General features: G+C 53.1%; 35 non-coding genes across 35 annotated transcripts; 24 read left to right on the forward strand and 11 right to left on the reverse strand.

Moving 5' to 3' along the window:
* Positions 1-93: 93 nt before the first annotated feature.
* Positions 94-167, reverse strand: TRNAI-AAU (transfer RNA isoleucine (anticodon AAU)). Its single transcript has one exon. It is a non-coding gene; the product is annotated as a tRNA-Ile (tRNA).
* Positions 168-293: 126 nt separating this feature from the next.
* Positions 294-365, forward strand: TRNAW-CCA (transfer RNA tryptophan (anticodon CCA)). Its single transcript has one exon. It is a non-coding gene; the product is annotated as a tRNA-Trp (tRNA).
* Positions 366-1,129: 764 nt separating this feature from the next.
* TRNAW-CCA (transfer RNA tryptophan (anticodon CCA)) lies at positions 1,130-1,201 on the forward strand. The gene has a single exon. It is a non-coding gene; the product is annotated as a tRNA-Trp (tRNA).
* Positions 1,202-1,765: 564 nt separating this feature from the next.
* On the reverse strand, positions 1,766-1,839 carry TRNAI-AAU (transfer RNA isoleucine (anticodon AAU)). The gene has a single exon. It is a non-coding gene; the product is annotated as a tRNA-Ile (tRNA).
* Positions 1,840-1,965: 126 nt separating this feature from the next.
* TRNAW-CCA (transfer RNA tryptophan (anticodon CCA)) lies at positions 1,966-2,037 on the forward strand. Its single transcript has one exon. It is a non-coding gene; the product is annotated as a tRNA-Trp (tRNA).
* Positions 2,038-2,821: 784 nt separating this feature from the next.
* On the forward strand, positions 2,822-2,893 carry TRNAW-CCA (transfer RNA tryptophan (anticodon CCA)). Its single transcript has one exon. It is a non-coding gene; the product is annotated as a tRNA-Trp (tRNA).
* A 564-nt stretch (positions 2,894-3,457) lies between these two features.
* Positions 3,458-3,531, reverse strand: TRNAI-AAU (transfer RNA isoleucine (anticodon AAU)). The gene has a single exon. It is a non-coding gene; the product is annotated as a tRNA-Ile (tRNA).
* A 126-nt stretch (positions 3,532-3,657) lies between these two features.
* Positions 3,658-3,729, forward strand: TRNAW-CCA (transfer RNA tryptophan (anticodon CCA)). The gene has a single exon. It is a non-coding gene; the product is annotated as a tRNA-Trp (tRNA).
* Positions 3,730-4,493: 764 nt separating this feature from the next.
* On the forward strand, positions 4,494-4,565 carry TRNAW-CCA (transfer RNA tryptophan (anticodon CCA)). The gene has a single exon. It is a non-coding gene; the product is annotated as a tRNA-Trp (tRNA).
* Positions 4,566-5,329: 764 nt separating this feature from the next.
* TRNAW-CCA (transfer RNA tryptophan (anticodon CCA)) lies at positions 5,330-5,401 on the forward strand. The gene has a single exon. It is a non-coding gene; the product is annotated as a tRNA-Trp (tRNA).
* Positions 5,402-6,165: 764 nt separating this feature from the next.
* Positions 6,166-6,237, forward strand: TRNAW-CCA (transfer RNA tryptophan (anticodon CCA)). The gene has a single exon. It is a non-coding gene; the product is annotated as a tRNA-Trp (tRNA).
* A 564-nt stretch (positions 6,238-6,801) lies between these two features.
* Positions 6,802-6,875, reverse strand: TRNAI-AAU (transfer RNA isoleucine (anticodon AAU)). Its single transcript has one exon. It is a non-coding gene; the product is annotated as a tRNA-Ile (tRNA).
* A 126-nt stretch (positions 6,876-7,001) lies between these two features.
* TRNAW-CCA (transfer RNA tryptophan (anticodon CCA)) lies at positions 7,002-7,073 on the forward strand. Its single transcript has one exon. It is a non-coding gene; the product is annotated as a tRNA-Trp (tRNA).
* Positions 7,074-7,837: 764 nt separating this feature from the next.
* On the forward strand, positions 7,838-7,909 carry TRNAW-CCA (transfer RNA tryptophan (anticodon CCA)). Its single transcript has one exon. It is a non-coding gene; the product is annotated as a tRNA-Trp (tRNA).
* A 764-nt stretch (positions 7,910-8,673) lies between these two features.
* On the forward strand, positions 8,674-8,745 carry TRNAW-CCA (transfer RNA tryptophan (anticodon CCA)). The gene has a single exon. It is a non-coding gene; the product is annotated as a tRNA-Trp (tRNA).
* A 564-nt stretch (positions 8,746-9,309) lies between these two features.
* Positions 9,310-9,383, reverse strand: TRNAI-AAU (transfer RNA isoleucine (anticodon AAU)). Its single transcript has one exon. It is a non-coding gene; the product is annotated as a tRNA-Ile (tRNA).
* Positions 9,384-9,509: 126 nt separating this feature from the next.
* On the forward strand, positions 9,510-9,581 carry TRNAW-CCA (transfer RNA tryptophan (anticodon CCA)). Its single transcript has one exon. It is a non-coding gene; the product is annotated as a tRNA-Trp (tRNA).
* A 784-nt stretch (positions 9,582-10,365) lies between these two features.
* TRNAW-CCA (transfer RNA tryptophan (anticodon CCA)) lies at positions 10,366-10,437 on the forward strand. Its single transcript has one exon. It is a non-coding gene; the product is annotated as a tRNA-Trp (tRNA).
* A 564-nt stretch (positions 10,438-11,001) lies between these two features.
* Positions 11,002-11,075, reverse strand: TRNAI-AAU (transfer RNA isoleucine (anticodon AAU)). The gene has a single exon. It is a non-coding gene; the product is annotated as a tRNA-Ile (tRNA).
* A 126-nt stretch (positions 11,076-11,201) lies between these two features.
* Positions 11,202-11,273, forward strand: TRNAW-CCA (transfer RNA tryptophan (anticodon CCA)). The gene has a single exon. It is a non-coding gene; the product is annotated as a tRNA-Trp (tRNA).
* Positions 11,274-11,837: 564 nt separating this feature from the next.
* TRNAI-AAU (transfer RNA isoleucine (anticodon AAU)) lies at positions 11,838-11,911 on the reverse strand. Its single transcript has one exon. It is a non-coding gene; the product is annotated as a tRNA-Ile (tRNA).
* Positions 11,912-12,037: 126 nt separating this feature from the next.
* On the forward strand, positions 12,038-12,109 carry TRNAW-CCA (transfer RNA tryptophan (anticodon CCA)). Its single transcript has one exon. It is a non-coding gene; the product is annotated as a tRNA-Trp (tRNA).
* A 784-nt stretch (positions 12,110-12,893) lies between these two features.
* TRNAW-CCA (transfer RNA tryptophan (anticodon CCA)) lies at positions 12,894-12,965 on the forward strand. The gene has a single exon. It is a non-coding gene; the product is annotated as a tRNA-Trp (tRNA).
* Positions 12,966-13,529: 564 nt separating this feature from the next.
* TRNAI-AAU (transfer RNA isoleucine (anticodon AAU)) lies at positions 13,530-13,603 on the reverse strand. Its single transcript has one exon. It is a non-coding gene; the product is annotated as a tRNA-Ile (tRNA).
* Positions 13,604-13,729: 126 nt separating this feature from the next.
* On the forward strand, positions 13,730-13,801 carry TRNAW-CCA (transfer RNA tryptophan (anticodon CCA)). Its single transcript has one exon. It is a non-coding gene; the product is annotated as a tRNA-Trp (tRNA).
* A 1,401-nt stretch (positions 13,802-15,202) lies between these two features.
* Positions 15,203-15,276, reverse strand: TRNAI-AAU (transfer RNA isoleucine (anticodon AAU)). The gene has a single exon. It is a non-coding gene; the product is annotated as a tRNA-Ile (tRNA).
* A 126-nt stretch (positions 15,277-15,402) lies between these two features.
* Positions 15,403-15,474, forward strand: TRNAW-CCA (transfer RNA tryptophan (anticodon CCA)). The gene has a single exon. It is a non-coding gene; the product is annotated as a tRNA-Trp (tRNA).
* Positions 15,475-16,238: 764 nt separating this feature from the next.
* Positions 16,239-16,310, forward strand: TRNAW-CCA (transfer RNA tryptophan (anticodon CCA)). The gene has a single exon. It is a non-coding gene; the product is annotated as a tRNA-Trp (tRNA).
* Positions 16,311-17,074: 764 nt separating this feature from the next.
* TRNAW-CCA (transfer RNA tryptophan (anticodon CCA)) lies at positions 17,075-17,146 on the forward strand. Its single transcript has one exon. It is a non-coding gene; the product is annotated as a tRNA-Trp (tRNA).
* A 564-nt stretch (positions 17,147-17,710) lies between these two features.
* TRNAI-AAU (transfer RNA isoleucine (anticodon AAU)) lies at positions 17,711-17,784 on the reverse strand. The gene has a single exon. It is a non-coding gene; the product is annotated as a tRNA-Ile (tRNA).
* Positions 17,785-17,910: 126 nt separating this feature from the next.
* TRNAW-CCA (transfer RNA tryptophan (anticodon CCA)) lies at positions 17,911-17,982 on the forward strand. Its single transcript has one exon. It is a non-coding gene; the product is annotated as a tRNA-Trp (tRNA).
* Positions 17,983-18,746: 764 nt separating this feature from the next.
* Positions 18,747-18,818, forward strand: TRNAW-CCA (transfer RNA tryptophan (anticodon CCA)). The gene has a single exon. It is a non-coding gene; the product is annotated as a tRNA-Trp (tRNA).
* Positions 18,819-19,382: 564 nt separating this feature from the next.
* TRNAI-AAU (transfer RNA isoleucine (anticodon AAU)) lies at positions 19,383-19,456 on the reverse strand. Its single transcript has one exon. It is a non-coding gene; the product is annotated as a tRNA-Ile (tRNA).
* Positions 19,457-19,582: 126 nt separating this feature from the next.
* On the forward strand, positions 19,583-19,654 carry TRNAW-CCA (transfer RNA tryptophan (anticodon CCA)). The gene has a single exon. It is a non-coding gene; the product is annotated as a tRNA-Trp (tRNA).
* Positions 19,655-20,418: 764 nt separating this feature from the next.
* Positions 20,419-20,490, forward strand: TRNAW-CCA (transfer RNA tryptophan (anticodon CCA)). The gene has a single exon. It is a non-coding gene; the product is annotated as a tRNA-Trp (tRNA).
* Positions 20,491-20,605: the final 115 nt, after the last annotated feature.

Below are 20,605 nucleotides of genomic sequence, written 5' to 3' on the forward strand. Positions count from 1 at the left end.
TAGGCATCTTTGCTATCCGTTGAGTAGGTTAAAGAAAACTAGGCCAAGCGCCGACGGCCATAGGAATCCACCGCGGTTGGAATAAAAGGGCAATGGCCCGTACGGGGATCGAACCCGCGACCTTGGCGTTATTAGCACCACGCTCTAACCAACTGAGCTAACCGGCCGAAACTTGCATAGGGAGAGCCGGCCAAAGCTGGCACAGGGCTATCAGGGCAACCAGGTCAATCTGTGGGCAACCGCTGAAGAATTGACGCCGGAGTAGCCTAAAGCTTTCCAGAGCCACCACAGCTGACCTCGTGGCGCAACGGTAGCGCGTCTGACTCCAGATCAGAAGGTGGCGTGTTCAAATCACGTCGGGGTCATGTTGGTTTTCATCGTCACCCACCCAAGCCAGGCTCCTCTGGCCCCTCCGCGTTGTCCCATCATTCCATTCCGGCTCCCACCCACGCAGGCTCCTGATCACCCTCAGAAGGCTGGGTGAACAGCCAAACCCAAAGAGCATGTGCCGTAGGCCTGGAAGAAGCTCCACTCCTGGGCTCATAGCATTGGGTGGAGGGTTGCAAAGCCTCAAATTAATAAGAATCAAGCATGTAAAACCTGCAAGGGTCAGAAGGTGCTTTGCAAGGCGTTATGGGTTGTTTTTCTTTCCCGAAGAATACATGTCTTACCTCGGGTTCTAACATAAGCGTGCAGAGAGGCTCCAGGGCTTGTGGCGTCAGCTAACTTTTTGTTTTCCCACAATCTTTAGCAGATATGGTTCTGGATCTTGGAGCCTTGAGGTGTTGTGGGACATAATTAAGCTGGGACATAATTAAGCTGCGCCACTAGCGAAATAGGCATCTTTGCTATCTGTTGAGTAGGTTAAAGAAAACTAGGCCAAGCGCCGACGGCCATAGGAATCCACCGCGGTTGGAATAAAAGGGCAATGGCCCGTACGGGGATCGAACCCACGACCTTGGCGTTATTAGCACCACGCTCTAACCAACTGTGCTAACCGGCCGAAACTTGCATAGGGAGAGCCGGCCAAAGCTGGCACAGGGCTATCAGGGCAACCAGGTCAATCTGTGGGCAACCGCTGAAGAATTGACGCCGGAGTAGCCTAAAGCTTTCCAGAGCCACCACAGCTGACCTCGTGGCGCAACGGTAGCGCGTCTGACTCCAGATCAGAAGGTTGCGTGTTCAAATCACGTCGGGGTCATGTTGGTTTTCATCGTCACCCACCCAAGCCAGGCTCCTCTGGCCCCTCCGCGTTGTCCCATCATTCCATTCCGGCTCCCACCCACGCAGGCTCCCGATCACCCTCAGAAGGCTGGGTGAACAGCCAAACCCAAAGAGCATGTGCCGTAGGCCTGGAAGAAGCTCCACTCCTGGGCTCATAGCATTGGGTGGAGGGTTGCAAAGCCTCAAATTAATAAGAATCAAGCATGTAAAACCTGCAAGGGTCAGAAGGTGCTTTGCAAGGCGTTATGGGTTGTTTTTCTTTCCCGAAGAATACATGTCTTACCTCGGGTTCTAACATAAGCGTGCAGAGAGGCTCCAGGGCTTGTGGCGTCAGCTAACTTTTTGTTTTCCCACAATCTTTAGCAGATATGGTTCTGGATCTTGGAGCCTTGAGGTGTTGTGGGACATAATTAAGCTGGGACATAATTAAGCTGCGCCACTAGCGAAATAGGCATCTTTGCTATCCGTTGAGTAGGTTAAAGAAAACTAGGCCAAGCGCCGACGGCCATAGGAATCCACCGCGGTTGGAATAAAAGGGCAATGGCCCGTACGGGGATCGAACCCGCGACCTTGGCGTTATTAGCACCACGCTCTAACCAACTGAGCTAACCGGCCGAAACTTGCATAGGGAGAGCCGGCCAAAGCTGGCACAGGGCTATCAGGGCAACCAGGTCAATCTGTGGGCAACCGCTGAAGAATTGACGCCGGAGTAGCCTAAAGCTTTCCAGACCCACCACAGCTGACCTCGTGGCGCAACGGTAGCGCGTCTGACTCCAGATCAGAAGGTGGCGTGTTCAAATCACGTCGGGGTCATGTTGGTTTTCATCGTCACCCACCCAAGCCAGGCTCCTCTGGCCCCTCCGCGTTGTCCCATCATTCCATTCCGGCTCCCACCCACGCAGGCTCCCGATCACCCTCAGAAGGCTGGGTGAACAGCCAAACCCAAAGAGCATGTGCCGTAGGCCTGGAAGAAGCTCCACTCCTGGGCTCATAGCATTGGGTGGAGGGTTGCAAAGCCTCAAATTAATAAGAATCAAGCATGTAAAACCTGCAAGGATCAGAAGGTGCTTTGCAAGGCGTTATGGGTTGTTTTTCTTTCCCGAAGAATACATGTCTTACCTCGGGTTCTAACATAAGCGTGCAGAGAGGCTCCAGGGCTTGTGGCGTCAGCTAACTTTTTGTTTTCCCACAATCTTTATCAGATATGGTTCTGGATCTTGGAGCCTTGAGGTGTTGTGGGACATAATTAAGCTGGGACATAATTAAGCTGCGCCACTAGCGAAATAGGCATCTTTGCTATCCGTTGAGTAGGTTAAAGAAAACTAGGCCAAGCGCCGACGGCCATAGGAATCCACCGCGGTTGGAATAAAAGGGCAATGGCCCGTACGGGGATCGAACCCACGACCTTGGCGTTATTAGCACCACGCTCTAACCAACTGAGCTAACCGGCCGAAACTTGCATAGGGAGAGCCGGCCAAAGCTGGCACAGGGCTATCAGGGCAACCAGGTCAATCTGTGGGCAACCAGGTCAATCTGTGGGCAACCGCTGAAGAATTGACGCCGGAGTAGCCTAAAGCTTTCCAGAGCCACCACAGCTGACCTCGTGGCGCAACGGTAGCGCGTCTGACTCCAGATCAGAAGGTGGCGTGTTCAAATCACGTCGGGGTCATGTTGGTTTTCATCGTCACCCACCCAAGCCAGGCTCCTCTGGCCCCTCCGCGTTGTCCCATCATTCCATTCCGGCTCCCACCCACGCAGGCTCCCGATCACCCTCAGAAGGCTGGGTGAACAGCCAAACCCAAAGAGCATGTGCCGTAGGCCTGGAAGAAGCTCCACTCCTGGGCTCATAGCATTGGGTGGAGGGTTGCAAAGCCTCAAATTAATAAGAATCAAGCATGTAAAACCTGCAAGGATCAGAAGGTGCTTTGCAAGGCGTTATGGGTTGTTTTTCTTTCCCGAAGAATACATGTCTTACCTCGGGTTCTAACATAAGCGTGCAGAGAGGCTCCAGGGCTTGTGGCGTCAGCTAACTTTTTGTTTTCCCACAATCTTTATCAGATATGGTTCTGGATCTTGGAGCCTTGAGGTGTTGTGGGACATAATTAAGCTGGGACATAATTAAGCTGCGCCACTAGCGAAATAGGCATCTTTGCTATCCGTTGAGTAGGTTAAGGAAAACTAGGCCAAGCGCCGACGGCCATAGGAATCCACCGCGGTTGGAATAAAAGGGCAATGGCCCGTACGGGGATCGAACCCGCGACCTTGGCGTTATTAGCACCACGCTCTAACCAACTGAGCTAACCGGCCGAAACTTGCATAGGAAGAGCCGGCCAAAGCTGGCACAGGGCTATCAGGGCAACCAGGTCAATCTGTGGGCAACCGCTGAAGAATTGACGCCGGAGTAGCCTAAAGCTTTCCAGAGCCACCACAGCTGACCTCGTGGCGCAACGGTAGCGCGTCTGACTCCAGATCAGAAGGTTGTGTGTTCAAATCACGTCGGGGTCATGTTGGTTTTCATCGTCACCCACCCAAGCCAGGCTCCTCTGGCCCCTCCGCGTTGTCCCATCATTCCATTCCGGCTCCCACCCACGCAGGCTCCCGATCACCCTCAGAAGGCTGGGTGAACAGCCAAACCCAAAGAGCATGTTCCGTAGGCCTGGAAGAAGCTCCACTCCTGGGCTCATAGCATTGGGTGGAGGGTTGCAAAGCCTCAAATTAATAAGAATCAAGCATGTAAAACCTGCAAGGGTCAGAAGGTGCTTTGCAAGGCGTTATGGGTTGTTTTTCTTTCCCGAAGAATACATGTCTTACCTCGGGTTCTAACATAAGCGTGCAGAGAGGCTCCAGGGCTTGTGGCGTCAGCTAACTTTTTGTTTTCCCACAATCTTTAGCAGATATGGTTCTGGATCTTGGAGCCTTGAGGTGTTGTGGGACATAATTAAGCTGGGACATAATTAAGCTGCGCCACTAGCGAAATAGGCATCTTTGCTATCCGTTGAGTAGGTTAAAGAAAACTAGGCCAAGCGCCGACGGCCATAGGAATCCACCGCGGTTGGAATAAAAGGGCAATGGCCCGTACGGGGATCGAACCCGCGACCTTGGCGTTATTAGCACCACGCTCTAACCAACTTAGCTAACCGGCCGAAACTTGCATAAGGAGAGCCGGCCAAAGCTGGCACAGGGCTATCAGGGCAACCAGGTCAATCTGTGGGCAACCGCTGAAGAATTGACGCCGGAGTAGCCTAAAGCTTTCCAGAGCCACCACAGCTGACCTTGTGGCGCAACGGTAGCGCGTCTGACTCCAGATCAGAAGGTGGCGTGTTCAAATCACGTCGGGGTCATGTTGGTTTTCATCGTCACCCACCCAAGCCAGGCTCCTCTGGCCCCTCCGCGTTGTCCCATCATTCCATTCCGGCTCCCACCCACGCAGGCTCCCGATCACCCTCAGAAGGCTGGGTGAACAGCCAAACCCAAAGAGCATGTGCCGTAGGCCTGGAAGAAGCTCCACTCCTGGGCTCATAGCATTGGGTGGAGGGTTGCAAAGCCTCAAATTAATAAGAATCAAGCATGTAAAACCTGCAAGGGTCAGAAGGTGCTTTGCAAGGCGTTATGGGTTGTTTTTCTTTCCCGAAGAATACATGTCTTACCTCGGGTTCTAACATAAGCGTGCAGAGAGGCTCCAGGGCTTGTGGCATCAGCTAACTTTTTGTTTTCCCACAATCTTTAGCAGATATGGTTCTGGATCTTGGAGCCTTGAGGTGTTGTGGGACATAATTAAGCTGGGACATAATTAAGCTGCGCCACTAGCGAAATAGGCATCTTTGCTATCCGTTGAGTAGGTTAAAGAAAACTAGGCCAAGCGCCGACGGCCATAGGAATCCACCGCGGTTGGAATAAAAGGGCAATGGCCCGTACGGGGATCAAACCCGCGACCTTGGCGTTATTAGCACCACGCTCTAACCAACTGAGCTAACCGGCCGAAACTTGCATAGGGAGAGCCGGCCAAAGCTGGCACAGGGCTATCAGGGCAACCAGGTCAATCTGTGGGCAACCGCTGAAGAATTGACGCCGGAGTAGCCTAAAGCTTTCCAGAGCCACCACAGCTGACCTCGTGGCGCAACGGTAGCGCGTCTGACTCCAGATCAGAAGGTGGCGTGTTCAAATCACGTCGGGGTCATGTTGGTTTTCATCGTCACCCACCCAAGCCAGGCTCCTCTGGCCCCTCCGCGTTGTCCCATCATTCCATTCCGGCTCCCACCCACGCAGGCTCCCGATCACCCTCAGAAGGCTGGGTGAACAGCCAAACCCAAAGAGCATGTGCCGTAGGCCTGGAAGAAGCTCCACTCCTGGGCTCATAGCATTGGGTGGAGGGTTGCAAAGCCTCAAATTAATAAGAATCAAGCATGTAAAACCTGCAAGGGTCAGAAGGTGCTTTGCAAGGCGTTATGGGTTGTTTTTCTTTCCCGAAGAATACATGTCTTACCTCGGGTTCTAACATAAGCGTGCAGAGAGGCTCCAGGGCTTGTGGCGTCAGCTAACTTTTTGTTTTCCCACAATCTTTAGCAGATATGGTTCTGGATCTTGGAGCCTTGAGGTGTTGTGGGACATAATTAAGCTGGGACATAATTAAGCTGCGCCACTAGCGAAATAGGCATCTTTGCTATCCGTTGAGTAGGTTAAAGAAAACTAGGCCAAGCGCCGACGGCCATAGGAATCCACCGCGGTTGGAATAAAAGGGCAATGGCCCGTACGGGGATCGAACCCACGACCTTGGCGTTATTAGCACCACGCTCTAACCAACTGAGCTAACCGGCCGAAACTTGCATAGGGAGAGCCGGCCAAAGCTGGCACAGGGCTATCAGGGCAACCAGGTCAATCTGTGGGCAACCGCTGAAGAATTGACGCCGGAGTAGCCTAAAGCTTTCCAGAGCCACCACAGCTGACCTCGTGGCGCAACGGTAGCGCGTCTGACTCCAGATCAGAAGGTGGCGTGTTCAAATCACGTCGGGGTCATGTTGGTTTTCATTGTCACCCACCCAAGCCAGGCTCCTCTGGCCCCTCCGCGTTGTCCCATCATTCCATTCCGGCTCCCACCCACGCAGGCTCCCGATCACCCTCAGAAGGCTGGGTGAACAGCCAAACCCAAAGAGCATGTGCCGTAGGCCTGGAAGAAGCTCCACTCCTGGGCTCATAGCATTGGGTGGAGGGTTGCAAAGCCTCAAATTAATAAGAATCAAGCATGTAAAACCTGCAAGGGTCAGAAGGTGCTTTGCAAGGCGTTATGGGTTGTTTTTCTTTCCCGAAGAATACATGTCTTACCTCGGGTTCTAACATAAGCGTGCAGAGAGGCTCCAGGGCTTGTGGCGTCAGCTAACTTTTTGTTTTCCCACAATCTTTAGCAGATATGGTTCTGGATCTTGGAGCCTTGAGGTGTTGTGGGACATAATTAAGCTGGGACATAATTAAGCTGCGCCACTAGCGAAATAGGCATCTTTGCTATCCGTTGAGTAGGTTAAAGAAAACTAGGCCAAGCGCCGACGGCCGTAGGAATCCACCGCGGTTGGAATAAAAGGGCAATGGCCCGTACGGGGATCGAACCCGCGACCTTGGCGTTATTAGCACCACGCTCTAACCAACTGAGCTAACCGGCCGAAACTTGCATAGGGAGAGCCGGCCAAAGCTGGCACAGGGCTATCAGGGCAACCAGGTCAATCTGTGGGCAACCGCTGAAGAATTGACGCCGGAGTAGCCTAAAGCTTTCCAGAGCCACCACAGCTGACCTCGTGGCGCAACGGTAGCGCGTCTGACTCCAGATCAGAAGGTTGTGTGTTCAAATCACGTCGGGGTCATGTTGGTTTTCATCGTCACCCACCCAAGCCAGGCTCCTCTGGCCCCTCCGCGTTGTCCCATCATTCCATTCCGGCTCCCACCCACGCAGGCTCCCGATCACCCTCAGAAGGCTGGGTGAACAGCCAAACCCAAAGAGCATGTGCCGTAGGCCTGGAAGAAGCTCCACTCCTGGGCTCATAGCATTGGGTGGAGGGTTGCAAAGCCTCAAATTAATAAGAATCAAGCATGTAAAACCTGCAAGGGTCAGAAGGTGCTTTGCAAGGCGTTATGGGTTGTTTTTCTTTCCCGAAGAATACATGTCTTACCTCGGGTTCTAACATAAGCGTGCAGAGAGGCTCCAGGGCTTGTGGCGTCAGCTAACTTTTTGTTTTCCCACAATCTTTAGCAGATATGGTTCTGGATCTTGGAGCCTTGAGGTGTTGTGGGACATAATTAAGCTGGGACATAATTAAGCTGCGCCACTAGCGAAATAGGCATCTTTGCTATCCGTTGAGTAGGTTAAAGAAAACTAGGCCAAGCGCCGACGGCCATAGGAATCCACCGCGGTTGGAATAAAAGGGCAATGGCCCGTACGGGGATCGAACCCGCAACCTTGGCGTTATTAGCACCACGCTCTAACCAACTGAGCTAACCGGCCGAAACTTGCATAGGGAGAGCCGGCCAAAGCTGGCACAGGGCTATCAGGGCAACCAGGTCAATCTGTGGGCAACCGCTGAAGAATTGACGCCGGAGTAGCCTAAAGCTTTCCAGAGCCACCACAGCTGACCTCGTGGCGCAACGGTAGCGCGTCTGACTCCAGATCAGAAGGTTGCGTGTTCAAATCACGTCGGGGTCATGTTGGTTTTCATCGTCACCCACCCAAGCCAGGCTCCTCTGGCCCCTCCGCGTTGTCCCATCATTCCATTCCGGCTCCCACCCACGCAGGCTCCCGATCACCCTCAGAAGGCTGGGTGAACAGCCAAACCCAAAGAGCATGTGCCGTAGGCCTGGAAGAAGCTCCACTCCTGGGCTCATAGCATTGGGTGGAGGGTTGCAAAGCCTCAAATTAATAAGAATCAAGCATGTAAAACCTGCAAGGGTCAGAAGGTGCTTTGCAAGGCGTTATGGGTTGTTTTTCTTTCCCGAAGAATACATGTCTTACCTCGGGTTCTAACATAAGCGTGCAGAGAGGCTCCAGGGCTTGTGGCGTCAGCTAACTTTTTGTTTTCCCACAATCTTTAGCAGATATGGTTCTGGATCTTGGAGCCTTGAGGTGTTGTGGGACATAATTAAGCTGGGACATAATTAAGCTGCGCCACTAGCGAAATAGGCATCTTTGCTATCCGTTGAGTAGGTTAAAGAAAACTAGGCCAAGCGCCGACGGCCATAGGAATCCACCGCGGTTGGAATAAAAGGGCAATGGCCCGTACGGGGATCGAACCCACGACCTTGGCGTTATTAGCACCACGCTCTAACCAACTGAGCTAACCGGCCGAAACTTGCATAGGGAGAGCCGGCCAAAGCTGGCACAGGGCTATCAGGGCAACCAGGTCAATCTGTGGGCAACCGCTGAAGAATTGACGCCGGAGTAGCCTAAAGCTTTCCAGAGCCACCACAGCTGACCTCGTGGCGCAACGGTAGCGCGTCTGACTCCAGATCAGAAGGTTGCGTGTTCAAATCACGTCGGGGTCATGTTGGTTTTCATCGTCACCCACCCAAGCCAGGCTCCTCTGGCCCCTCCGCGTTGTCCCATCATTCCATTCCGGCTCCCACCCACGCAGGCTCCCGATCACCCTCAGAAGGCTGGGTGAACAGCCAAACCCAAAGAGCATGTGCCGTAGGCCTGGAAGAAGCTCCACTCCTGGGCTCATAGCATTGGGTGGAGGGTTGCAAAGCCTCAAATTAATAAGAATCAAGCATGTAAAACCTGCAAGGGTCAGAAGGTGCTTTGCAAGGCATTATGGGTTGTTTTTCTTTCCCGAAGAATACATGTCTTACCTCGGGTTCTAACATAAGCGTGCAGAGAGGCTCCAGGGCTTGTGGCGTCAGCTAACTTTTTGTTTTCCCACAATCTTTAGCAGATATGGTTCTGGATCTTGGAGCCTTGAGGTGTTGTGGGACATAATTAAGCTGGGACATAATTAAGCTGCGCCACTAGCGAAATAGGCATCTTTGCTATCCGTTGAGTAGGTTAAAGAAAACTAGGCCAAGCGCCGACGGCCATAGGAATCCACCGCGGTTGGAATAAAAGGGCAATGGCCCGTACGGGGATCGAACCCGCGACCTTGGCGTTATTAGCACCACGCTCTAACCAACTGAGCTAACCGGCCGAAACTTGCATAGGGAGAGCCGGCCAAAGCTGGCACAGGGCTATCAGGGCAACCAGGTCAATCTGTGGGCAACCGCTGAAGAATTGACGCCGGAGTAGCCTAAAGCTTTCCAGACCCACCACAGCTGACCTCGTGGCGCAACGGTAGCGCGTCTGACTCCAGATCAGAAGGTGGCGTGTTCAAATCACGTCGGGGTCATGTTGGTTTTCATCGTCACCCACCCAAGCCAGGCTCCTCTGGCCCCTCCGCGTTGTCCCATCATTCCATTCCGGCTCCCACCCACGCAGGCTCCCGATCACCCTCAGAAGGCTGGGTGAACAGCCAAACCCAAAGAGCATGTGCCGTAGGCCTGGAAGAAGCTCCACTCCTGGGCTCATAGCATTGGGTGGAGGGTTGCAAAGCCTCAAATTAATAAGAATCAAGCATGTAAAACCTGCAAGGGTCAGAAGGTGCTTTGCAAGGCGTTATGGGTTGTTTTTCTTTCCCGAAGAATACATGTCTTACCTCGGGTTCTAACATAAGCGTGCAGAGAGGCTCCAGGGCTTGTGGCGTCAGCTAACTTTTTGTTTTCCCACAATCTTTAGCAGATATGGTTCTGGATCTTGGAGCCTTGAGGTGTTGTGGGACATAATTAAGCTGGGACATAATTAAGCTGCGCCACTAGCGAAATAGGCATCTTTGCTATCCGTTGAGTAGGTTAAAGAAAACTAGGCCAAGCGCCGACGGCCATAGGAATCCACCGCGGTTGGAATAAAAGGGCAATGGCCCGTACGGGGATCGAACCCACGACCTTGGCGTTATTAGCACCACGCTCTAACCAACTGAGCTAACCGGCCGAAACTTGCATAGGGAGAGCCGGCCAAAGCTGGCACAGGGCTATCAGGGCAACCAGGTCAATCTGTGTGCAACCAGGTCAATCTGTGGGCAACCGCTGAAGAATTGACGCCGGAGTAGCCTAAAGCTTTCCAGAGCCACCACAGCTGACCTCGTGGCGCAACGGTAGCGCGTCTGACTCCAGATCAGAAGGTGGCGTGTTCAAATCACGTCGGGGTCATGTTGGTTTTCATCGTCACCCACCCAAGCCAGGCTCCTCTGGCCCCTCCGCGTTGTCCCATCATTCCATTCCGGCTCCCACCCACGCAGGCTCCCGATCACCCTCAGAAGGCTGGGTGAACAGCCAAACCCAAAGAGCATGTGCCGTAGGCCTGGAAGAAGCTCCACTCCTGGGCTCATAGCATTGGGTGGAGGGTTGCAAAGCCTCAAATTAATAAGAATCAAGCATGCAAAACCTGCAAGGATCAGAAGGTGCTTTGCAAGGCGTTATGGGTTGTTTTTCTTTCCCGAAGAATACATGTCTTACCTCGGGTTCTAACATAAGCGTGCAGAGAGGCTCCAGGGCTTGTGGCGTCAGCTAACTTTTTGTTTTCCCACAATCTTTATCAGATATGGTTCTGGATCTTGGAGCCTTGAGGTGTTGTGGGACATAATTAAGCTGGGACATAATTAAGCTGCGCCACTAGCGAAATAGGCATCTTTGCTATCCGTTGAGTAGGTTAAGGAATACTAGGCCAAGCGCCGACGGCCATAGGAATCCACCGCGGTTGGAATAAAAGGGCAATGGCCCGTACGGGGATCGAACCCGCGACCTTGGCGTTATTAGCACCACGCTCTAACCAACTGAGCTAACCGGCCGAAACTTGCATAGGAAGAGCCGGCCAAAGCTGGCACAGGGCTATCAGGGCAACCAGGTCAATCTGTGGGCAACCGCTGAAGAATTGACGCCGGAGTAGCCTAAAGCTTTCCAGAGCCACCACAGCTGACCTCGTGGCGCAACGGTAGCGCGTCTGACTCCAGATCAGAAGGTGGCGTGTTCAAATCACGTCGGGGTCATGTTGGTTTTCATCGTCACCCACCCAAGCCAGGCTCCTCTGGCCCCTCCGCGTTGTCCCATCATTCCATTCCGGCTCCCACCCACGCAGGCTCCCGATCACCCTCAGAAGGCTGGGTGAACAGCCAAACCCAAAGAGCATGTGCCGTAGGCCTGGAAGAAGCTCCACTCCTGGGCTCATAGCATTGGGTGGAGGGTTGCAAAGCCTCAAATTAATAAGAATCAAGCATGTAAAACCTGCAAGGGTCAGAAGGTGCTTTGCAAGGCGTTATGGGTTGTTTTTCTTTCCCGAAGAATACATGTCTTACCTCGGGTTCTAACATAAGCGTGCAGAGAGGCTCCAGGGCTTGTGGCGTCAGCTAACTTTTTGTTTTCCCACAATCTTTAGCAGATATGGTTCTGGATCTTGGAGCCTTGAGGTGTTGTGGGACATAATTAAGCTGGGACATAATTAAGCTGCGCCACTAGCGAAATAGGCATCTTTGCTATCCGTTGAGTAGGTTAAAGAAAACTAGGCCAAGCGCCGACGGCCATAGGAATCCACCGCGGTTGGAATAAAAGGGCAATGGCCCGTACGGGGATCGAACCCGCGACCTTGGCGTTATTAGCACCACGCTCTAACCAACTGAGCTAACCGGCCGAAACTTGCATAGGGAGAGCCGGCCAAAGCTGGCACAGGGCTATCAGGGCAACCAGGTCAATCTGTGGGCAACCGCTGAAGAATTGACGCCGGAGTAGCCTAAAGCTTTCCAGACCCACCACAGCTGACCTCGTGGCGCAACGGTAGCGCGTCTGACTCCAGATCAGAAGGTGGCGTGTTCAAATCACGTCGGGGTCATGTTGGTTTTCATCGTCACCCACCCAAGCCAGGCTCCTCTGGCCCCTCCGCGTTGTCCCATCATTCCATTCCGGCTCCCACCCACGCAGGCTCCCGATCACCCTCAGAAGGCTGGGTGAACAGCCAAACCCAAAGAGCATGTGCCGTAGGCCTGGAAGAAGCTCCACTCCTGGGCTCATAGCATTGGGTGGAGGGTTGCAAAGCCTCAAATTAATAAGAATCAAGCATGTAAAACCTGCAAGGGTCAGAAGGTGCTTTGCAAGGCGTTATGGGTTGTTTTTCTTTCCCGAAGAATACATGTCTTACCTCGGGTTCTAACATAAGCGTGCAGAGAGGCTCCAGGGCTTGTGGCGTCAGCTAACTTTTTGTTTTCCCACAATCTTTAGCAGATATGGTTCTGGATCTTGGAGCCTTGAGGTGTTGTGGGACATAATTAAGCTGGGACATAATTAAGCTGCGCCACTAGCGAAATAGGCATCTTTGCTATCCGTTGAGTAGGTTAAAGAAAACTAGGCCAAGCGCCGACGGCCATAGGAATCCACCGCGGTTGGAATAAAAGGGCAATGGCCCGTACGGGGATCGAACCCACGACCTTGGCGTTATTAGCACCACGCTCTAACCAACTGAGCTAACCGGCCGAAACTTGCATAGGGAGAGCCGGCCAAAGCTGGCACAGGGCTATCAGGGCAACCAGGTCAATCTGTGGGCAACCAGGTCAATCTGTGGGCAACCGCTGAAGAATTGACGCCGGAGTAGCCTAAAGCTTTCCAGAGCCACCACAGCTGACCTCGTGGCGCAACGGTAGCGCGTCTGACTCCAGATCAGAAGGTGGCGTGTTCAAATCACGTCGGGGTCATGTTGGTTTTCATCGTCACCCACCCAAGCCAGGCTCCTCTGGCCCCTCCGCGTTGTCCCATCATTCCATTCCGGCTCCCACCCACGCAGGCTCCCGATCACCCTCAGAAGGCTGGGTGAACAGCCAAACCCAAAGAGCATGTGCCGTAGGCCTGGAAGAAGCTCCACTCCTGGGCTCATAGCATTGGGTGGAGGGTTGCAAAGCCTCAAATTAATAAGAATCAAGCATGCAAAACCTGCAAGGATCAGAAGGTGCTTTGCAAGGCGTTATGGGTTGTTTTTCTTTCCCGAAGAATACATGTCTTACCTCGGGTTCTAACATAAGCGTGCAGAGAGGCTCCAGGGCTTGTGGCGTCAGCTAACTTTTTGTTTTCCCACAATCTTTATCAGATATGGTTCTGGATCTTGGAGCCTTGAGGTGTTGTGGGACATAATTAAGCTGGGACATAATTAAGCTGCGCCACTAGCGAAATAGGCATCTTTGCTATCCGTTGAGTAGGTTAAGGAATACTAGGCCAAGCGCCGACGGCCATAGGAATCCACCGCGGTTGGAATAAAAGGGCAATGGCCCGTACGGGGATCGAACCCGCGACCTTGGCGTTATTAGCACCACGCTCTAACCAACTGAGCTAACCGGCCGAAACTTGCATAGGAAGAGCCGGCCAAAGCTGGCACAGGGCTATCAGGGCAACCAGGTCAATCTGTGGGCAACCGCTGAAGAATTGACGCCGGAGTAGCCTAAAGCTTTCCAGAGCCACCACAGCTGACCTCGTGGCGCAACGGTAGCGCGTCTGACTCCAGATCAGAAGGTGGCGTGTTCAAATCACGTCGGGGTCATGTTGGTTTTCATCGTCACCCACCCAAGCCAGGCTCCTCTGGCCCCTCCGCGTTGTCCCATCATTCCATTCCGGCTCCCACCCACGCAGGCTCCCGATCACCCTCAGAAGGCTGGGTGAACAGCCAAACCCAAAGAGCATGTGCCGTAGGCCTGGAAGAAGCTCCACTCCTGGGCTCATAGCATTGGGTGGAGGGTTGCAAAGCCTCAAATTAATAAGAATCAAGCATGTAAAACCTGCAAGGGTCAGAAGGTGCTTTGCAAGGCGTTATGGGTTGTTTTTCTTTCCCGAAGAATACATGTCTTACCTCGGGTTCTAACATAAGCGTGCAGAGAGGCTCCAGGGCTTGTGGCGTCAGCTAACTTTTTGTTTTCCCACAATCTTTAGCAGATATGGTTCTGGATCTTGGAGCCTTGAGGTGTTGTGGGACATAATTAAGCTGGGACATAATTAAGCTGCGCCACTAGCGAAATAGGCATCTTTGCTATCCGTTGAGTAGGTTAAAGAAAACTAGGCCAAGCGCCGACGGCCATAGGAATCCACCGCGGTTGGAATAAAAGGGCAATGGCCCGTACGGGGATCGAACCCGCAACCTTGGCCTTATTAGCACCACGCTCTAACCAACTGAGCAAACCGGCCGAAACTTGCATAGGGAGAGCCGGCCAAAGCTGGCACAGGGCTATCAGGGCAACCAGGTCAATCTGTGGGCAACCGCTGAAGAATTGACGCCGGAGTAGCCTAAAGCTTTCCAGAGCCACCACAGCTGACCTCGTGGCGCAACGGTAGCGCGTCTGACTCCAGATCAGAAGGTGGCGTGTTCAAATCACGTTGGGGGTCATGTTGGTTTTCATCGTCACCCACCCAAGCCAGGCTCCTCTGGCCCCTCCGCGTTGTCCCATCATTCCATTCCGGCTCCCACCCACGCAGGCTCCCGATCACCCTCAGAAGGCTGGGTGAACAGCCAAACCCAAAGAGCATGTTCCGTAGGCCTGGAAGAAGCTCCACTCCTGGGCTCATAGCATTGGGTGGAGGGTTGCAAAGCCTCAAATTAATAAGAATCAAGCATGTAAAACCTGCAAGGGTCAGAAGGTGCTTTGCAAGGCGTTATGGGTTGTTTTTCTTTCCCGAAGAATACATGTCTTACCTCGGGTTCTAACATAAGCGTGCAGAGAGGCTCCAGGGCTTGTGGCGTCAGCTAACTTTTTGTTTTCCCACAATCTTTAGCAGATATGGTTCTGGATCTTGGAGCCTTGAGGTGTTGTGGGACATAATTAAGCTGGGACATAATTAAGCTGCGCCACTAGCGAAATAGGCATCTTTGCTATCCGTTGAGTAGGTTAAAGAAAACTAGGCCAAGCGCCGACGGCCATAGGAATCCACCGCGGTTGGAATAAAAGGGCAATGGCCCGTACGGGGATCGAACCCGCGACCTTGGCGTTATTAGCACCACGCTCTAACCAACTGAGCTAACCGGCCGAAACTTGCATAGGGAGAGCCGGCCAAAGCTGGCACAGGGCTATCAGGGCAACCAGGTCAATCTGTGGGCAACCGCTGAAGAATTGACGCCGGAGTAGCCTAAAGCTTTCCAGAGCCACCAAAGCTGACCTTGTGGCGCAACGGTAGCGCGTCTGACTCCAGATCAGAAGGTGGCGTGTTCAAATCACGTCGGGGTCATGTTGGTTTTCATCGTCACCCACCCAAGCCAGGCTCCTCTGGCCCCTCCGCGTTGTCCCATCATTCCATTCCGGCTCCCACCCACGCAGGCTCCCGATCACCCTCAGAAGGCTGGGTGAACAGCCAAACCCAAAGAGCATGTGCCGTAGGCCTGGAAGAAGCTCCACTCCTGGGCTCATAGCATTGGGTGGAGGGTTGCAAAGCCTCAAATTAATAAGAATCAAGCATGTAAAACCTGCAAGGGTCAGAAGGTGCTTTGCAAGGCGTTATGGGTTGTTTTTCTTTCCCAAAGAATACATGTCTTACCTCGGGTTCTAACATAAGCGTGCAGAGAGGCTCCAGGGCTTGTGGCGTCAGCTAACTTTTTGTTTTCCCACAATCTTTAGCAGATATGGTTCTGGATCTTGGAGCCTTGAGGTGTTGTGGGACATAATTAAGCTGGGACATAATTAAGCTGCGCCACTAGCGAAATAGGCATCTTTGCTATCCGTTGAGTAGGTTAAAGAAAACTAGGCCAAGCGCCGACGGCCATAGGAATCCACCGCGGTTGGAATAAAAGGGCAATGGCCCGTACGGGGATCAAACCCGCGACCTTGGTGTTATTAGCACCACGCTCTAACCAACTGAGCTAACCGGCCGAAACTTGCATAGGGAGAGCCGGCCAAAGCTGGCACAGGGCTATCAGGGCAACCAGGTCAATCTGTGGGCAACCGCTGAAGAATTGACGCCGGAGTAGCCTAAAGCTTTCCAGAGCCACCACAGCTGACCTCGTGGCGCAACGGTAGCGCGTCTGACTCCAGATCAGAAGGTGGCGTGTTCAAATCACGTCGGGGTCATGTTGGTTTTCATCGTCACCCACCCAAGCCAGGCTCCTCTGGCCCCTCCGCGTTGTCCCATCATTCCATTCCGGCTCCCACCCACGCAGGCTCCCGATCACCCTCAGAAGGCTGGGTGAACAGCCAAACCCAAAGAGCATGTGCCGTAGGCCTGGAAGAAGCTCCACTCCTGGGCTCATAGCATTGGGTGGAGGGTTGCAAAGCCTCAAATTAATAAGAATCAAGCATGTAAAACCTGCAAGGGTCAGAAGGTGCTTTGCAAGGCGTTATGGGTTGTTTTTCTTTCCCGAAGAATACATGTCTTACCTCGGGTTCTAACATAAGCGTGCAGAGAGGCTCCAGGGCTTGTGGCGTCAGCTAACTTTTTGTTTTCCCACAATCTTTAGCAGATATGGTTCTGGATCTTGGAGCCTTGAGGTGTTGTGGGACATAATTAAGCTGGGACATAATTAAGCTGCGCCACTAGCGAAATAGGCATCTTTGCTATCCGTTGAGTAGGTTAAAGAAAACTAGGCCAAGCGCCGACGGCCATAGGAATCCACCGCGGTTGGAATAAAAGGGCAATGGCCCGTACGGGGATCGAACCCACGACCTTGGCGTTATTAGCACCACGCTCTAACCAACTGAGCTAACCGGCCGAAACTTGCATAGGGAGAGCCGGCCAAAGCTGGCACAGGGCTATCAGGGCAACCAGGTCAATCTGTGGGCAACCGCTGAAGAATTGACGCCGGAGTAGCCTAAAGCTTTCCAGAGCCACCACAGCTGACCTCGTGGCGCAACGGTAGCGCGTCTGACTCCAGATCAGAAGGTGGCGTGTTCAAATCACGTCGGGGTCATGTTGGTTTTCATCGTCACCCACCCAAGCCAGGCTCCTCTGGCCCCTCCGCGTTGTCCCATCATTCCATTCCGGCTCCCACCCACGCAGGCTCCCGATCACCCTCAGAAGGCTGGGTGAACAGCCAAACCCAAAGAGCATGTGCCGTAGGCCTGGAAGAAGCTCCACTCCTGGGCTCATAGCATTGGGTGGAGGGTTGCAAAGCCTCAAATTAATAAGAATCAAGCATGTAAAACCTGCAAGGGTCAGAAGGTGCTTTGCAAGGCGTTATGGGTTGTTTTTCTTTCCCGAAGAATACATGTCTTACCTCGGGTTCTAACATAAGCGTGCAGAGAGGCTCCAGGGCTTGTGGCGTCAGCTAACTTTTTGTTTTCCCACAATCTTTAGCAGATATGGTTCTGGATCTTGGAGCCTTGAGGTGTTGTGGGACATAATTAAGCTGGGACATAATTAAGCTGCGCCACTAGCGAAATAGGCATCTTTGCTATCCGTTGAGTAGGTTAAAGAAAACTAGGCCAAGCGCCGACGGCCGTAGGAATCCACCGCGGTTGGAATAAAAGGGCAATGGCCCGTACGGGGATCGAACCCGCGACCTTGGCGTTATTAGCACCACGCTCTAACCAACTGAGCTAACCGGCCGAAACTTGCATAGGGAGAGCCGGCCAAAGCTGGCACAGGGCTATCAGGGCAACCAGGTCAATCTGTGGGCAACCGCTGAAGAATTGACGCCGGAGTAGCCTAAAGCTTTCCAGAGCCACCACAGCTGACCTCGTGGCGCAACGGTAGCGCGTCTGACTCCAGATCAGAAGGTTGTGTGTTCAAATCACGTCGGGGTCATGTTGGTTTTCATCGTCACCCACCCAAGCCAGGCTCCTCTGGCCCCTCCGCGTTGTCCCATCATTCCATTCCGGCTCCCACCCACGCAGGCTCCCGATCACCCTCAGAAGGCTGGGTGAACAGCCAAACCCAAAGAGCATGTGCCGTAGGCCTGGAAGAAGCTCCACTCCTGGGCTCATAGCATTGGGTGGAGGGTTGCAAAGCCTCAAATTAATAAGAATCAAGCATGTAAAACCTGCAAGGGTCAGAAGGTGCTTTGCAAGGCGTTATGGGTTGTTTTTCTTTCCCGAAGAATACATGTCTTACCTCGGGTTCTAACATAAGCGTGCAGAGAGGCTCCAGGGCTTGTGGCGTCAGCTAACTTTTTGTTTTCCCACAATCTTTAGCAGATATGGTTCTGGATCTTGGAGCCTTGAGGTGTTGTGGGACATAATTAAGCTGGGACATAATTAAGCTGCGCCACTAGCGAAATAGGCATCTTTGCTATCCGTTGAGTAGGTTAAAGAAAACTAGGCCAAGCGCCGACGGCCATAGGAATCCACCGCGGTTGGAATAAAAGGGCAATGGCCCGTACGGGGATCGAACCCGCAACCTTGGCGTTATTAGCACCACGCTCTAACCAACTGAGCTAACCGGCCGAAACTTGCATAGGGAGAGCCGGCCAAAGCTGGCACAGGGCTATCAGGGCAACCAGGTCAATCTGTGGGCAACCGCTGAAGAATTGACGCCGGAGTAGCCTAAAGCTTTCCAGAGCCACCACAGCTGACCTCGTGGCGCAACGGTAGCGCGTCTGACTCCAGATCAGAAGGTTGCGTGTTCAAATCACGTCGGGGTCATGTTGGTTTTCATCGTCACCCACCCAAGCCAGGCTCCTCTGGCCCCTCCGCGTTGTCCCATCATTCCATTCCGGCTCCCACCCACGCAGGCTCCCGATCACCCTCAGAAGGCTGGGTGAACAGCCAAACCCAAAGAGCATGTGCCGTAGGCCTGGAAGAAGCTCCACTCCTGGGCTCATAGCATTGGGTGGAGGGTTGCAAAGCCTCAAATTAATAAGAATCAAGCATGTAAAACCTGCAAGGGTCAGAAGGTGCTTTGCAAGGCGTTATGGGTTGTTTTTCTTTCCCGAAGAATACATGTCTTACCTCGGGTTCTAACATAAGCGTGCAGAGAGGCTCCAGGGCTTGTGGCGTCAGCTAACTTTTTGTTTTCCCACAATCTTTAGCAGATATGGTTCTGGATCTTGGAGCCTTGAGGTGTTGTGGGACATAATTAAGCTGGGACATAATTAAGCTGCGCCACTAGCGAAATAGGCATCTTTGCTATCCGTTGAGTAGGTTAAAGAAAACTAGGCCAAGCGCCGACGGCCATAGGAATCCACCGCGGTTGGAATAAAAGGGCAATGGCCCGTACGGGGATCGAACCCGCGACCTTGGCGTTATTAGCACCACGCTCTAACCAACTGAGCTAACCGGCCGAAACTTGCATAGGGAGAGCCGGCCAAAGCTGGCACAGGGCTATCAGGGCAACCAGGTCAATCTGTGGGCAACCGCTGAAGAATTGACGCCGGAGTAGCCTAAAGCTTTCCAGAGCCACCACAGCTGACCTCGTGGCGCAACGGTAGCGCGTCTGACTCCAGATCAGAAGGTTGTGTGTTCAAATCACGTCGGGGTCATGTTGGATTTCATCGTCACCCACCCAAGCCAGGCTCCTCTGGCCCCTCTGCGTTGTCCCATCATTCCATTCCGGCTCCCACCCACGCAGGCTCCCAATCACCCTCAGAAGGCTGGGTGAACAGCCAAACCCAAAGAGCATGTGCCGTAGGCCTGGAAGAAGCTCCACTCCTGGGCTCATAGCATTGGGTGGAGGGTTGCAAAGCCTCAAATTAATAACAATCAAGCATGTAAAACCTGCAAGGGTCAGAAGGTGCTTTGCAAGGCGTTATGGGTTGTTTTTCTTTCCCGAAGAATACATGTCTTACCTCGGGTTCTAACATAAGCGTGCAGAGAGGCTCCAGGGCTTGTGGCGTCAGCTAACTTTTTGTTTTCCCACAATCCTTAGCAGATATGGTTCTGGATCTTGGAGCCTTGAGGTGTTGTGGGACATAATTAAGCTGGGACATAATTAAGCTGCGCCACTAGCGAAATAGGCATCTTTGCTATCCGTTGAGTAGGTTAAAGAAAACTAGGCCAAGCGCCGACGGCCATAGGAATCCACCGCGGTTGGAATAAAAGGGTAATGGCCCGTACGGGGATCGAACCCACGACCTTGGCGTTATTAGCACCACGCTCTAACCAACTGAGCTAACCGGCCGAAACTTGCATAGGGAGAGCCGGCCAAAGCTGGCACAGGGCTATCAGGGCAACCAGGTCAATCTGTGGGCAACCGCTGAAGAATTGACGCCGGAGTAGCCTAAAGCTTTCCAGAGCCACCACAGCTGACCTCGTGGCGCAACGGTAGCGCGTCTGACTCCAGATCAGAAGGTTGCGTGTTCAAATCACGTCGGGGTCATGTTGGTTTTTATCGTGACCCACCCAAGCCAGGCTCCTCTGGCTCCTCTGGCCCCTCCGCGTTGTCCCATCATTCCATTCCGGCTCCCACCCACGCAGGCTCCCGATCACCCTCA

This window comes from Lithobates pipiens, unplaced genomic scaffold, assembly GCF_037356315.1.
Source record: "Lithobates pipiens isolate NorthernLeopardFrog02 unplaced genomic scaffold, aLitPip1_a1.2 Scaffold_8, whole genome shotgun sequence".
Taxonomy (NCBI): Eukaryota; Metazoa; Chordata; class Amphibia; order Anura; family Ranidae; genus Lithobates; species Lithobates pipiens.